At 31.3% G+C, this 14,441-nt stretch overlaps 1 long non-coding RNA gene and 1 pseudogene across 2 annotated transcripts; one reads left to right on the top strand and one right to left on the bottom strand.

Annotated features, from left to right (window-relative positions):
- The first annotated feature begins 5,257 nt into the window (after positions 1 to 5,257).
- On the top strand, positions 5,258 to 7,634 carry LOC145126521 (uncharacterized; annotated as a pseudogene).
- A 693-nt stretch (positions 7,635 to 8,327) lies between these two features.
- Positions 8,328 to 9,506, bottom strand: LOC145125515 (uncharacterized). Of its 2 annotated transcripts, none has more exons than XR_013716020.1 (3): positions 9,280 to 9,506; positions 8,810 to 9,068; positions 8,328 to 8,725 (listed from the first exon to the last, which is right to left on the bottom strand). It is a non-coding gene; the product is annotated as an uncharacterized LOC145125515 (long non-coding RNA). The 2 variants fall into 2 exon arrangements; XR_013716021.1 differs by having other exon boundaries at positions 8,810 to 9,065.
- Between the last annotated feature and the right edge of the window lie 4,935 nt (positions 9,507 to 14,441).

Below are 14,441 nucleotides of genomic sequence, written 5' to 3'. Positions count from 1 at the left end.
GTATTGTATGTTGATGACATACTCCTCATAGGAAACGACATTCCAACTTTGAAAGAAGTAAAGTCTTGGCTTGAAAAGTGCTTTGCTATGAAGGATCTAGGAAAGGCATCCTATATTCTTGGGATAAGAATTTTAAGGGATAAAAAGAAAAGATTAATTGGTCTTAGTCAAAGTACATACTTGGATAAGGTACTAAAACGTTTTTGTATGGAAAATTCCAAGAAAAGAGAGCTACCTATTCAGAGTAATGCCAAATTGAGTAATACTTAAATCCTAGTACAGATGAAGAGATAGTGGAAATGGGTTGAGTCCTATATGCTCCTTATGTAGGATCGATCATGTACGCTATGACATATTCTCGCCCTGATGTGTCGTTATCTTTAAGCATGGTCAGTCGCTTTTAGGGAAATCCCGGTAGATCTCATAGGACAGTAGTGAAGAACATTCTCAAGTATCTGCAAAGGACAAAGGATCTGATTCTAGTCCTTGGTGGCAGTGATACATTGAGAGTGACTGGGTATAGCGACGCCAGCTTTCAAACAGATAGAGACAATCTCGTTGTCAATCTGGCTGGGTGTTCCAATTAAATGGTTGAGCAGTCACTTGGAAAATTCCAAGCAGGACACTGTGGCTGATTCTACTTGTGAATCATAGTACATAGCAGCAAGTGAAGCATCAAAGGAAGTGGCTTGGCTAAAGAACTTTAGCGGCGATCTCGGAGTAGTTCCAACCATTCAGGAGCTAATGGAACTTTTCTGCGATAATGAAGGAGCGGTTGGTTTGAACAAAGAACCGATATATCATTGTAAATCAAGACATATCTACATAAAGTACCATTATATCATACATAGATTTGAAAAGGTCATCTCATAGTAAAGAGAGTTTCGTCAGAAGACAATCCTGCAGATCCTCTCACAAAGGCTATGAGTAGGGTTAAACATAGTCAACATGCTAGGAGCATTGGTTTGAGAGATGACATTAGTTTTAGTAGTTAGATGATTAGTTTGAAACTTGTAACAGAATAAATGTAATTGATTTTGGTGATTGAATAATAGAGATTATTTATGAGTTTGTTTACTACCATTTTTCAATTATTCATTCTTGTGTTTCGTTTTGCATGTTTTACTTCCTGAATAATTTAATTATTCGAAACTCCACGGTCGCTCATACTTTAGGAAGTAATTAGTGAATGAATACTTTCATGAATTATATTGTAGATTGTCTAAAGGACAAATATCTGATCAGATTAGAGTTCGACAGTTGCTTTGGAAAGTACCTTTTGTTGTTTAATTTAGAAGTTATACCTGTAATTTACTTTTAGACTTATCCAAGTGGGAGAATATTGGATTAGGTATCTAAGCCAATAACCAAATTAGTATAATCTTAAATTATTAGCAAAGTCCTTTTGGGTTGTCCTCAAACCTAGTAATTGATTGGAATGCTTTTTGGAGAGAGAGACTGATTTATTAAATTATTATATGGTTAATAAATTAATTAGAAATCAAAATAAATAGTTTATTAATATATTATAAAAATAATATCTTATATAGAAATACTATTATTTAACTAAAAATTAATCAGAAATTAATTGGAATTAATTTTGGGATTAATTTGATTAATTAAAAGTGGAAGGACTAAAGGTGCCAATGTTCAAAGTTGAACATTGACCAATTCTAGAACCTTCCATAGAAGGGACGGTTTCTAGAAGAGGTTATGGAGGCATTCTTGGGCTCTAGGGAATCTTATAATGCATTAAGGAGGAAATAAGAGGATTAGGGTTATCTAAAAGGACCTGCCTTTTCCACTACCCTCCTAACACCGATATAAACCCCCTAAGGGTTATGATTTTCAGCTATCACTTGTTCCCAAGAGAATTCTGAAAATTCCCTTCCTCCTCCTATCTCCTCTTTAGCCTCAAACTTGCTAGGGTTTAGGTGTGAGCCATTAAAGGCACGAGACTTCTGGTGCTTGCTATCTGAAGACCAACAAGGAAAGATTACTAGTTTATTTGCTATAATAAACTAAAGGTATGATTTTTCTTATAACCCTTTGTTAATTTCAAAAATAGCAATGTACTTTAGGGTTCTTAATATCCAATACTTGTTTGCAAATCATAGTGAGAACATAGATTCTTTAGGGTGCATGTGAACTTAGGGTTTATGTTTTCCGCCAAAATAAGTTTTTTGTAACATGTAAAACCCATCATTTTCCTCATCGCCATGTTGTGGCGACTTGATGTCATGCTGTGGGCACTAGGTTTTCAGCAGCTTAATGGATTAAGTTGCTTCCTTCGATCCTAAGGGCTCCAAAGCTCAAATCTAGTCTGAAACTAGGTCTAGAAGGACAAAATTTCCAGCTTTATCTGCTAAGACCATCCAAAAGGTCAAAATCTTAAACCTTAGGTTTCAGATAGGCTAAATAAGATATGACTTTACCCATTAAGCACTTATTCCAAAAAGTCCATAGCTCATCTACTCCAGATCATTTTCTAATATCAAAACCAACATAAAAGTTGGTTCTTTATACACATGCATGGCTTAAAACCCATCAAGAATCCAAATCCAAACCAATAATCATGCCAAAAGTCTCAGAGATTCATAAAGTTGCAAACTTTATGAGATCTCATCATTCCAACTCACAAAACATGTAGATTAAGGGAAAAAACATAAGATCTAGCAACCTATCATGATAAAAATCGAGTCTTCGACGCTTACTAAGGTTCAAAAGAGTGCCAAGATCAAGGATGAGAACTTGCTTGTTGAATCTTCTTCTTCTATCTCCCTTCAAAGGCTTCAAAGAACACCAAAATGGGTCAAAATAAGAGTAGAAGGGATTTAGGGTTTCTCAGATCTTAAAGAGGCTAATGGAGGCTGGGGTAAGCAAACCCTAGCCTCCTCATTCCTTTAAATAGGGAGCAAAACTCGGAAAATAGGGTTTGTCACTTGCCAGGTGACACGTCGTGGCCTACACTGCCATGTTGTGGCGGCTTAAATGAAATACGCGGGTTGATCTTGACTTTCCACGTCGTGGTGCCTCCCTACCATGTCATGGCAATCCTTAAAATGCCAAAATTTGCAAAATATAAAGTACCTCGGGATTTAGATGTTACACAAGATCAGTTAGTTGACTTGTTAACTAAGTTACTCTGTTCAAAATGTTTCAAGTTACTATCAAGCAAGTTGGGCGTTCGTAACCTTCATGTTCCAACTTGAGGAGGAGTAAAGGAACCGAGATTATCATATAGGGATAATCCCAAGATTTATATGTCATTATCTAGTTGTTACATTTATCTTATGGGATAAGTGTTAGTTTAAAGTTAGTTCAAACTCCTTATATAAGGCACCATAGGATTTCTATGATTGTATTATTGTATTGAGTTTTCAATCAATAAACAAAACACTTTTCTGTTATCCAAAATTATTTATTTATATATATATATATATATATATATATATATATATATATATAATAGCATGATCATGGACATTATTTGAATTAGTTTAAGTTTATAACCATTCAACACATCCTTTTCACAGCTATTATACAAACCAGTTTGTTAGTTATATTAAATCAAGTCTATTTTATTGAAAACGGAGTGAAGCTTTTATTCATTTTCTATATTAATAAAAGCTTAAGTAATCTCTTATTTATTATGTGAATAGATTTATAATCAAACTCCATGTTTTAGAAAAAGGCCTCTCAAATGGAGTGGGAAGAGGGTGGGTGAGCAGTTGCGTGTTGAAGACATCATCATTTATAGGTAGAAGAGCACCTTTTTAATTTCTATTGCTTTCTGATCAATTTGTCCCCAGGGGCGTATCTAGTATGGCCTAAGGCTAAACGGAGTGTAGGGCCGGCCCAAAGGGAGTTCAAAGTGTGTCTATGAACAGGGCCCACTAAATCATAGGGCCCCAAATTTTTTTAGTATATATATTAGACTAGGTTGAGTTTAGGCCCAAATATAAATTAGGGTAATAGTATTTCTTGTCTGCGTTTTTTGCCTCAAGACTCAGCACGCACCAATCAATCAGGAGCGGGGAGTTAGACGAAATTTGGGGAAAAGAAAAACTCTTCGATTCTCATTATGGATACTGAATCATCTCCGATTTTTGACAGCAACAACGGTCACAAGGTTTGCATAAAATCAGTCAATTACAACTTTAAAAGGCCTTCGATTTTTCATTCTCGGTTCTTCACCTTTCTCGCAAATCAGAACAAGCAACAAGTTTTGATTTCCTTCTTCCTTCTCGAAAATCAGAAACAATAGTCATAGTCTTATAATCTTCTTCAAAATTCGAAAAGTTTCTTCAGATGTAATTTCGAAAATCAGATTTTAGGTGCTGCAATTTCGAAGTTATAAGGTACAAGGAAATTGATTTGTTTCGTTTTTTTCTCCAGTTTCTCAGATTAATTGATTTTAGTTCTGTTGATTCATTTTTTTCAATCTTTATTCTCGAAAATTATAAGCATAATCTAGTAAAAAATTTTGTGGTTGTTTTTTTTAAGTGCAGATTTTTCACACAATTCAACTTTGAAACCAAAAGGGACCAGAAGTGAGACACAAATCAACTTCAAAAATCAGACCAGGAAATCAATTTCTGATATTTCAAGGTAAAAACAAATGTAAATCAGATTCGTTTTTTTTTTTCATTTTTTGTTTATGTTTGTTGTTCTGAATACTTGATATCATGATATGTTTCTTATAATCTTTTTGGTTGTTTTCTGTTTAAACTTGCAGTTTTTTCAAAAATTATCAACTTCAAAAATCACTATCAGGAATTAGAAATCAGTTTCTGATTTTTAAAGGTAAAAACAAATCAAATTCGTTTTTTCCCTTATTGTTTTTGGTTATGATTTGTAATTCTAAGTTCTGATATGTTTCTTATTTTTCTTTCTCAAAGGCTTTTCGAAAATTTGATTATTTAAAGGGCAAACAAATCAGTTTCTGATTTTTTAAGGTACACAAAAATCTGATTTTGTTTCATTCTTTCTTATTTGTTTTCTGATTGAATGTCTGTCAATGTAATATAATTTGTTGATTTTATTTATGTTTTTTTTTCTGTTCCAGTTGTGTTATACTTTACTACTTGGGTTTGAAAATCAAGAACCAAGAAGAAATCCCCAAATCGAAAATAAGGTTGTTTCTTTCCTTTCTCTAATTTAGGATGCCTCCTAGATTTAAAAAATATGAATCTAGATATGAAAAACGTAAAAAAAACAAAAAATTGAAGAAGATAATAAAAAACAAAAAGGGTCTATGCATAAGTTTATTATGAAACAAACACCAAACTTTCAAGAAAGTGAAAACGAAACTGTTAATGATACTAATATTGATGTTGATGCTAATATGGATCATGCTAATATTAATGAAGTTGGTAATGATAATGTTGATGTTAGTGATAATGTCGATGATTTTCACACATTTGATATATTTGATCCAAGAAATTGGGATGCTCTTGATTCTAATATGATAAATATTTTAGCATTAAATGGTCCTAAAAGAGATTTATCTGTTATAAAAGGTCCTAAAGATAAATACTTAATGAGATTTTCTGCAACATATTTTGTTAAAACTTTACCAAATGGAGAAAAATGTGATAGGGATTGGCTTGTTTATTCTAAAGAAATTGATAAAATATTTTGTTTTTGTTGTAAAAGTTTTCAAAAAGGGTGTGGAAAGGGTCAATTAGCAAATGAGGGTTTTGGGGATTGGATACATCTTAATACTAGAATTAAAGAGCATGAAACTAGTATGGAACATGTAAAAAATATAAATACTTGGTATGAATTGCGTCTAAGATTAGAAAAAAATAAAACTATTGATAATGCGGCTCAAAAACAATTAGAAAAAGAAAAAGTTCATTGGAGAAACGTTTTGTTGAGAATTATTGCTATTGTGAAATTTCTTGCTAAATACAATCTAGCATTTCGTGGTAGTAATGAGAAATTGTATGAAAATAACAATGGAAATTTTTTAGGCTTAATTGAAATGTTGGATGAGTTTGACATGGTTTCTTATGATCATGTTCAACGTATTACAAATGAAATTCGTATGCATAAACATTATCTTGGGCATAGTATACAAAATGAATTAATACTTTTGCTTTCTTCCGAAATAAAGTCTATGATTATTAAAAAAATAAAAAAAGCAAAATATTTTTTGGTAATACTTGATTGTACTCCCGACATAATGACTATAATTTTAAGATATGTGGATGTCTCGTCAAGTTGTGTTTACATTGAAGAATCTTTTTTAGGTTCTTTAGATGTAAATGATACAACCGGACAAGGACTTTTTGATGTTTTACAAAATGAATTAAATTTGCTTGATCTTGACATTAATAATGTGCGTGGACAAGGCTATAACAATGGATCAAATATGAAAGGAAAAGATCAAGGAGTGCGAAAAAGGATTTTAGATATAAATTCAAGAGCTTTTTATACTCCTTGTGGTTGTCATAGTTTAAATTTAGCTTTGTGTGATATGGCTATGACTTGTGGTAAAGCTAAAGATTTTTTTGGAACAATACAACGAATCTACACAATATTTGCCAATTCTACTAAGAGATGGAAAATATTAAAAGATAATGTGAAAGGGTTAACTCCTAAATCTTTGTCATCAACTCGTTGGGAGAGTCGTGTCGATAGTGTTAAAGCTATAAGATTTCAAATTTTTGATATGCAAAAAGCTTTATTACAAGTAGCTAAAAGTGATAATGATCCAAAAATAAGTAGTGAAGCTAATTCCTTAGCAAATAATGAACTTGGTAAATTTGAGTTTATATTGACACTAGTAATTTGGTATGAAATATTAAATATCGTTAATTTAATTAGCAAACAATTGCAATCAAAAGATATGCTTATTGATGTTGCTATAGAAAAAATAAATGGGTTGATTTCTTTTTTTAAGGAATATAGAGAAATTGGTTTTTTAAATGCTTTACAAACTGCAAAATAAATTGCCTTGGAAATGGAAATTGATCCAAAATTTCCTCAAATGCGTGAATATAAAAGAAAAAAACACTTTGATGAGATTTCAAATGATAATTCTTCTAGTGTTTCACAATCTGAACAAGAGTCTTTTAGGGTAATTTATTTTATATATATTGTTGATCAAGCAATTACTTCTCTAACTACAAGATTTGAACAATATCAACAATATGATAATATATTTGGTTTTTTGTTTAATTCAGAAAAGTTACTTTCCTTAGATGATATGACCCTAAAGTGTTGTTGTAAATCTCTTGAAAGTTCACTCAAGAAAGATGAACAATCAGATATCGATGGAAATGACCTATATGTTGAGTTAAAATTACCTTTACATCTTTTGCCTAAGGAAAAAATGTCTATCAATTGATATTCTCAAGTTTTTAAAACGAGTTGATTGTTTTCCTAATACAACTATTGCATATAGAATTTTGTTGACTATTCCTGTTACAGTTGCATCTGCAGAAAGAAGTTTTTCCAAATTGAAGATTTTGAAGTCCTACTTGCGATCTACAATGACTCAAGAACGGCTTAATGGATTGGCTTTGATGACGATTGAGAGAAACCTTTTGGATAAAGTTACTTATGAATATATTATAGAAAAGTTTTTTTCAACAAATATTAGAAGGATGGCTGTTTTTAAGTAAAAGTATTTTTTTGTATTATTTTGAATGATATTTTAATTTAGGGAATTTTACATTATATCCTTCTAAACTATAAATATTACTTTTATATCCTTATAAACTTCAATATTACGTGTACATCCTTTTAAAAATATAAAAATTACATCTATATCCAAATCCATTTTTTAATTATAATTATATCATTTTTATATTAAATTATTTATATAATATTCAGAAGTATATATTAGTTTACCAATATACCCTTTCATAATTAAATCCAAAATTAAATCACTCGACATATTAGATTACGTATCCTTCCCTTAAATCGGCGCAATCAATTTATCATCTTCTTGATCACGTACTCTGTCTCCATACCTAGTCATTTTCACATCCTCATCACAACAGGTAATCTTCTTTGAATTAATTTTAATCTGATTAGATTAACTTTGCATTTGATCAGTTATGTATTGCATTGGATTAACTTTGGTTCACAAAACAGAATTTCTTCTCCATATATGGCTATAGCTGCCTCTTCTTCTTCCTAACAAGTCATCTTTGTCATATTATTTGAAGTAATTTATTTTGCACTAGATTAACTACGCATTCGATCAATTATGAATCTACATTGGATTAATTTTGATTCACAAAACAGAATTTAGTCTCCACCTCTTCTCCATAGATGCTGCTCAAAATGTTGAACAATATTTTCACACAATGTTTGTTTGAAGTATTTTTTTTAGTTTTCAACTATAAATTGTACAACTGAATTATGTTATAACTAAAATCTATTAAATATGAAAACAAGCAGGACGCTTGGAAAGTTAAAATACAGAGAAAACAAGAAGGTACAAAATTTAGATTAACATAGACAAAAGCCATAAGAAACAAGGTCGAAAACAGACTAAAATAACAGTCTAGTTGTAGTGGTGTTTCCAAAATAGCAATGTACTTCGAAAGCCTTTGTTTGCCTTTTGTTGCTGAGATTTTCCAAAGTAGCAACTTGATACTGCTAATGACTTATGATAAGACCTTGGAACCTGTGATTGAATAACTAAAAGTGATGTGAATTTCCACAAAACCGTGCACTGAGTCAATCGCCTGAATGCTTGACCAACCTAGTAACGAAGAAAAAATGGTTACTTTTACTTCACGAAAAAAAAGATCAAGATTTTGATTCAAAATCAAGAGAGCTTGCTTACTAGTATCAGTCCCCATCCAGTTGGTAGAAACGCTAAACAACAAACGATCAAATCCTTTACAGATAGCTGACAGATTTATGAAAGAGTGATTATGGTTGCTATAACAGATAGGAAAAGAGAAGCTTTGAACAGCCTGAATGAAAGCTGATAGTTATCACTGAGATAATGCCTCCCCACATTTACGACTTGTGTAAAATATTCTGCATGATTAGAACTCTCTTTCGAAACAGGTTGCACTTAAGAAGCAACATGTAAACTTCTACATATAAAATAAGAAAATACCAAGAAGAATTAAGAAATTGCAACAGAAGACTCCAATTCGCAAATACTAAACATAGAACACGAAACAATTACTTTCTATGCGTACTATGGTAATCTACAAACTAATCAAATCCACACTAAACTTTAAACTATTAAGGGCATCTCCGTAGCATAACCCTAGAATAAAAGAAGACGGAAGAGAATCAGACCTTAAATTGTCATGGAGAAGACGAGGGGGAATTTGTGGATGACGTTGTTTTTGTCGTGAAAGGGGAGGATATACCTAGGTCACAATGGTGAGGAGTGGCGGTGTACTGGTTTCTTGAAGTAGCATGGAACGAAGGGGGCACTGTCGTTTACGGGTTGTGGTGTCAGTGAGAAGAAGGTGAGGTCGCCGGTGTTTATTAAGCGATTGAATAGATATCGAAGACTTGAAGTAATGAAGAAGAGGCCCCATTGAAGATAAAATAGATACTCGTTTAATGTCAAAACCAAAAGGGGTATTTTGGTAAACTTATATGTAGTTTTTATTTTTATATAATTTTCTAAATATAAAATTGATATAATTATAATTAAAAAATGGATTTGGGTATAGATGTAATTTTTATATTTTTAAAAGAATATACATGCAATATTGAAGTTTATAAGGATATAGAAGTAATATTTATAGCTTAGAAGGATATAAATGTAAAATTCCCTTTAATTTATGTATTTTGCAATTAAAAACTAAAATATTAAAATGTTTTGCTTAACTTGTTTTTAAGTAAATTGTTTTTAAATTTTCAAGTTTTAGGGCCTTTTTTTCTTAAATTGCACAAGGCCTTCAAATTCTCCCAACCGGCCCTGACGGAGTGGTCTCGCTAAAACAACTCGTCAAGCTCGTTATGGGTTGATGAACACCGCCCCCTAGCACTCACTAGGGGGCTCGCTATATGAATGTCGTTAAGAATTTGGCGAGAGGGAAGACAAACTTTTGTGCAAGGTGATTGGTCCATGGGTGTTTGACTGGAATGCAAAAATGTTGACTGAATTGAATTGGAGGTTACAAACCGTTCAACTTTTGTTTGTAGTTTCTAGTAATTAATAAATGGTATTTTTAATGAATGTCAAGCCAATTTCATGCATACACGTAATTCAGGCTTACCACCTAACTTTTTTCAATTTCCTAAACAATTAATATATTTAATACTAATAAAAAAATGTGAAAACCATTGCTAATTCAATTGAATTTAATCGTTAGAATTTAATTTCAACAACTTATTTAACAATTTATATTAAAAATAAAGTAATTTAATTAAATTAAAAAAAGAAAAAAAAAGTGCTAGGAGTGTTACCACTCCCTACTATATTATTTTATATTAAATAAAAAAATATTTGTTTATTAAAATAAAGTAATTAAATTAAATTACAAAAAGTAAATACAAAAAATATATTTATTAAAATATAGAAATTAAATTAAATTATAAAAAAGAAAATACAAAAAGTTGAGTGCTAAGAGTGTTACCACTCCTTACCATATGTTAAATGTGGGTGTTAAATGTTGGGGAATTCGAAATAGGGTTATGGGAAATCTGGATAACAAACAGGAATCGTGTAAACACTTTCTTTGTTTGATATTTCGAACCTATATGCCTTGGGTACCACGAAATTCAAACTTGGGATAATTCATGATGCTGCAATTCCGATTTTAGGCATAAAAATCAGAATCAATTGAAGAAGATGAAGTGAAAATCGTTTTATGTTTCTGCGTGTTTCAATAGTCGTTTTTTACAGACTTATCCAATCAACGGATAAGTCAGAACAGTTTTCATCTTTTAAGAATTACAAATTAAACCTTGTAATGTCTTTCAAGAATGATAAATTAGACCTTGTAATGTCTTAGGGTTCGGTACTAATAATATTTAGTAAATACAAATGTGCACTCCCGCACCTCCTAACTTGTATTATAACTAAAATATTATTCTTGAAACACTTGTTAAATCCATTACACTAAAATATATTTGGTGATAAAATCACCAACATTAAAAGGAGAAAAATGATGTGGCATTTAAAATGCTTATGTGGCAAGGTGCCAAGAGTGTCACCACTCCTCTTAGCCTAAGGTAGGTCCTAGGACCTAGGACCTACCTAAATTTTCAATTTTATTTACAACATATATTGTATAAAAATTAGGAACTACCTTAGAAAAAATAAGAAACCTACCTTGAGTTTGTTTTTTAAAAAAATGTCTTAAAAAATCATTTTAAAAGAAGAAAAAAAATAAGTTATTAGGATCAATTTGTTATTTTAAATTATGGGATTGATAACAAAAAATTAACCACGCTTAATCGGCACTCTCAAAATATCAATAAATAAATAAATTGTTGTAATAAAAAGAAGCCCACATACTAAAGACTCTCACTCTCCGTTCACGGTTTTATCAATGAACTAATAATCAACTAGTTTTTCATTAAAAACGTACTGCTTTTTTCATTTATATTTCAGTCGTTTTGTTAAAAATTTTAATCGGTGGTGTCTGATCGGTTTTAACAAGTTGAACTGATTCGTCCAGTTTTTTAAGGTACACGACCCGACCCGACCCCAGACAAGTGTTGTTGAATTTTTTTTATTGGCTTCACTTAATTTGGGAACAACATGATTTTTTGGTCTAGATTCGTCACTGTTTGTCCCACGTCGCTGGAATATGGAATATAGTAAAATGAGCTTTGTTTTGGAGAAAACTAGGAAGGCTTTGTCTACGTCTTTACAGCTGCTCATTTGTCATTTCTTATTGATTGTGATTAATGTGGCATAATAACAAAACTTCAGCGGGGGCAGTTGCCCCACACCCTGATTATAACGTCCCAGACTTCACAACAACAAGGTTGTATTTTAGATTTGTAGGTGATTTTCATTAGTGAATTTTAAGGAAGTGTCCCATGAGATATAACCCAGACCATGACCCTTAAATGTCCATTCCCTCAACAAAATAAAAATTATTTTGTCCACTGATCATATATCTACATTCGGGACCATTAAGATATTTATATTTTGGCCAATATTGTATCTGCGAGAGAGCAATGCATTGTGTAATAATTGTGCTCATTCCGTCATTTGATTAGATATTTTAAGATAACTTTTTAGAACGGCGGGCCACAATAAAATGGAAGCATTTGAGGGGATATGTTAAGGAGAGTCCAATTGATGGTTGTTAACAATTTTAAGATTTAACATTTTGTCGCTAAGATTTAACATTTTGTTATAAATATATGATTATCAAACAAAATTATAAAAATGGTCTTTATATTTTATAAAAAGCCATAAGTTTAGTGAAAAGAACCGGAAAATGGTGTCTCGTCGCCATTTGCACGAAATTTTGCAAATATGTGTAAGGAATAAATAAAATAAACTAGACCTGGGGCAATGGATCGATCTGAGTTGGATTCGGATTCAATCTATTTATTAATTGAGTTGAAGATTTCAACCAAACTCAACTTGTTTATTTAAGTAGGTTGATATTTCCAAACCAACTCAACCTTTCAGATAAATGGGTTGTCATCGGGTTGACATGGTTACGTAGTTTTCAACCCAATCTATTAAATAAATGGGTTAAACTTGGATTGACCCATTTAAAATAAATATAAATTAATTAATTAACTAAAGATTACGCCATTGAAATAGTTAGACTTAAATAAAACTTCAAAGTATGACAAAAGCACAATCCCAAATCACATATACAAAGAAATTGTTCAAATAACATTAAAGATATGTAATTTCTAAGTGATTTTGGAGAGTGACTAGTGTTGTCGATGCTAAGAAAAAAAGATAGGAATTAGGATTCCATTTTTTAAAACATAAATAATAATACGAACATTGTAATTTATAAACTAATACTTAGATTAATATATGATAATATTTAAATAATTATTAAATTAAATATAAATTAAAGTTAAATGGGTTGGTGGGTTGAAAACGGGTTGATAATTTTTACCCGACCCAACCTATTTAATTAAATGAGTTAGACGGGTTGATCCATTTAACTTAAATGGGTTGAAAATCTCAACCCAACCTGCTAACTTTGGGTTAGGTTCGGTTTAGTTTGGTGGGTTGTGTCGATTTTTGTCAGCTCTAAAATAAGCTACAAAAACTCTTGGCTAATTTCGAATCCTAGAAATAATGAGATTGATTGTTTGTGAAAATATAACATAATCATTAAGTGAAGTCCATGACAAGAAATATAATTGCATAAAATTCATAAAACATATGGCTATAGGAAAGTTAACTTATGTTGCAGAGGTTAATTTTCGTATAGCCACCTCTTTTATAAATTTTATGCAATCATATTTCTTATCATGGACTTCACTTAATGATGGTGTTAAATTTTCATTAATAATCAATCTCAATATTTTCTAAGATTCGAAAATTAATCGGATAAGACCGAAAAAAAACATTTATAATTTGCTATGGAACCGAATAGAACTGAAAAGAACCAATATAGGTTTCGATACCGGAAAAAATGGTGTTTTTGTTAAAAAAAATTGTATTCAAGGGCTTTGATATTATTTTTAAATTTAGGGGTTGTTTAGTATTTTGTCTAAACTGAAGCGTTTGTTTACGTTGCATGACATTCTAATCTCCATAATAATGATAATATAAGAAGGTTAAAACCAAAATGAGATTTCTCCCGGTAGCCATCGATATTTCATTAGTTATTGAAAACTATAAAAACTATGTATTCTTAACCATATCCATACATCCATAATCCATAATACATATTATCTTAAACTTTGATGAAGAAAGATTTACATCTATACCTAGACCAAGGGACATGATTCATAAATCTTCTAGCAAGAGTACTAATCAAGCTGAAGATGTTTCTGGTGGTACAAGTTTTGTACCTGAACCTAGGAAAAGCACAAGAGCTAGAAAAGTTAAGTCTTTTGGATCTGATTTTCAACTTTATCTAGTTGAAGGAACTAGGAATGAGACTATATGTCAACATCAATATTGTTTTAATATTAAGGAGGATCCAAAGACTTTTAGTGAAGCTATGGCATCTAGGGATGTTCATTTCTGGAAAGAAACAATTCAGGATGAGATTGATTCTATCATGCACAACAATACTTAGGTATTGTCAAATTTACCTCCTGGTTGCAAGGCATTGGGAAGTAATTGGATCCTCAAAAGGAAAATGAAGGTGGATGGCACAATTGATAATATAAAGTCAGATTAGTTATCGAAGGCTTTAGGCAAAAAGAAGGTATTGACTTCTTTGATACTTATGCTCATGTTGCTAGAATTTCCACTATTAGATTATTGTTAACTCTTGTAGCTATACATAATCTTGTGATTCACCAAATGGATGTGAAAAGTGCATTCTTGAATGGTGACT

Source organism: Lactuca virosa, chromosome 7, assembly GCF_052849685.1.
Source record: "Lactuca virosa cultivar CGN04683 chromosome 7, Lactuca_virosa_CGN04683_v6, whole genome shotgun sequence".
In the NCBI taxonomy this organism is placed as follows: domain Eukaryota; kingdom Viridiplantae; phylum Streptophyta; class Magnoliopsida; order Asterales; family Asteraceae; genus Lactuca; species Lactuca virosa.
Note: the sequence above shows the minus strand (reverse complement) of the source record. Positions and strands in the feature narration are given on the sequence as shown.